The sequence below is a fragment of the Chanos chanos genome, chromosome 11 (genome assembly GCF_902362185.1).
Source record: "Chanos chanos chromosome 11, fChaCha1.1, whole genome shotgun sequence".
NCBI lineage: Eukaryota > Metazoa > Chordata > Actinopteri > Gonorynchiformes > Chanidae > Chanos > Chanos chanos.
This window is the reverse complement of record NC_044505.1, coordinates 19,342,433-19,344,867: the sequence shown is the minus strand read 5'-3', so window position 1 is coordinate 19,344,867 and position 2,435 is coordinate 19,342,433.

The window sequence follows — 2,435 nt, the reverse complement described above, 5'->3', positions numbered from 1 at the left end:
TTCTTTGCCTTTCTCTAAGGGAAGACTGAGTTTAGTGACAGTGTCATCTTATATGTACTATTGGCGCAGCCCTTAACCAGTATTTTATGAAATTAATCACTTTTCGATTTAAGGAGTGTATTGCATTTTAACCTGGGATGTGTGAAAGAAATCCATGTCAATTCATTTGTTGTTGTTTGTGATGATCATGTCTATACTGTAGCAGTCCCCTACAGGAAGAGAATGTCATTAAAAATGTGTTTTCCGGTTAGTTCAGAAATTACGTCAAAGTGTGACTTCATTTAGTGTTTTAAACCTTTGTGTCACACTTAGATGCAGAAGTTAGATTCATTTGTGTAATCGAGGGGTGTGCGATATTGACAAAAAACGATATCTCGATATTTTATTGGATTTTGTCAATAACGATATGTAGATGATATTTGTATCCTTCAAAAATGTGTTTGTAAAAGTCTTCTATTGTCCTAGCTCACCCTTGTTAATAGGATATTAATTGTTGCTTACTAGTGATATTAATGGAAAAAACATATTTAAGGAGAACAGGTCTTATTTATTTACTTAAAACTGAAGCTATCAAGTAAAAACAATACAAAAACATTGAAATCACCAGTGCAAGTATTATTGAGATCTAACAGTTTGCGGATCGGGAAACAAGTTACTTTTAATGGGAACTGATGACCGACATAGTTTGCACAGTGCCGTCTTTTGAGTCAAAAGATGGCAGTCTGCAAACTATGTGGTTTCAAAGTTTTTAGCAACATCCGTCTTTTCAAAGCAAAACCACCTCCATGCGAGTGAAGATGATCCACGTGTAGCAATTAAATCTAATGACGTAGATTGCGAGGCTGGTGGTGTCTGTATTTTGTCTCCTGACACTGTTTATTCACTCATTTTTAACTTCAGTCATGCATTTCCAGGCAGCCACGCAAGCTTAACTTATGGTGCAGAGACCATGTACGCCTATACCAGCACACTGCATGCACTTTCAATGTGCACGCACAATAGTCTATCCTACTAGGCTACATCAGTGTTTCTCAATCCTGCTCTTTTTCCATCTTTCCCTGCTCAGCCTTTCTGGCTGAACTCATCAGTGGCACTTTTGATTGGCTAAGCACACCTGATTTAATCAAGAGCATGTTAATCACACTAATCAGGTATGTTTGGAGTAAGGATAGACAGAGGATATGCAGAGCAGGGGTCCCCCAGGAGCAGGATTGAAAAACACTGGGCTACATGACACAGTGAATGCGTGGACTCTCAAGGGGTGTTTTTGATTCGTTTTTGCAAAGTGAGTGACGTATTCAATGTCAGCTTCCACATCATTAAAACAACAATTACGGTATTATCATAGATGATACATATCATACACCCCCAGTATAATCTGAAATTTGTCTAATATGTATTCATGCTGGATCTTAGTAAAGACTATTAAGTTCAAATTTAGAGTGCTTCTGAACTTGAACACTGCATGAATTTAAACAGCAACACTCTTAGGGAGATGTGCAAACCAAAATAGTAGTCCTGGGTTTCAGACGTTTTCTATAAGCAAACTAGCCTCTCTGATTAAAGGAAAAAAAAGGAAGGTCATTTTGCTGGAATGCAGTTAAATACTAAAATTGGAACATCGTTTTGATTGTTGGATCTTTAGTGATCAGCCTTACATGTTTCTATCAAGTGTTTCAGAATTTAGTCTCGTCCTGTTTTACTCCTTATTTAATCTTACAGAAAGCAAATAATTGCAAAAAAGTATGCTTGTACATCTGTTATTTTGACTGAGGTATTTTGGAAGGAATCAGTTTCACAGTAAATTTTTGTTTAGTCTTGATTTGAAAGCCTTTTTGAACACAAAGTAATCTAATTAGGAACTGATTTGCATTCTGTTTCTTTTCTTATTTTATTTTTTGTTTAAATGCTTTATCTCTGTGCATTCAGTACTGGTGTATTCACGGAGATGACCTAAATTAAAAAAAAAAAAAAAAAGAAAGAAAAGAAAGAAAGCACTTGGGGTTCAAGTGTCTGTGGTTTATGTCCTTGGACTTATTAGTACTATAAAAAATAACTTGAGTGTCAAAGACTGAGAAATGTCTGTGGCTACTGCAGGTACAAGTGCCAGTCTTGTCTGATGCAGTGTATTCCAAAGGATTAAGTACGTCGGTGAGTAATGAGAACGTGACATCCAAGGCACTGCTACTTTTATTTTGAAAAGACGACATCGGAAGTGCTCTTTTGTGATGAAATACACCAAATTCTGTGCTGGCCCTTTGATAACGCAACCTGACGTGCTTATTTAGATTATCTCGAAATACTTGCAACTGGCATCCGCTGAAGTGTACCCTAAATAAGAGTTGCAGTTTAGCTTTCATTTATATCAGATCCAGTAACATGGAAAATATCGTCGGTTTTCAAACGCAAATTGCTTCAGTCATGGAGGTATTAGC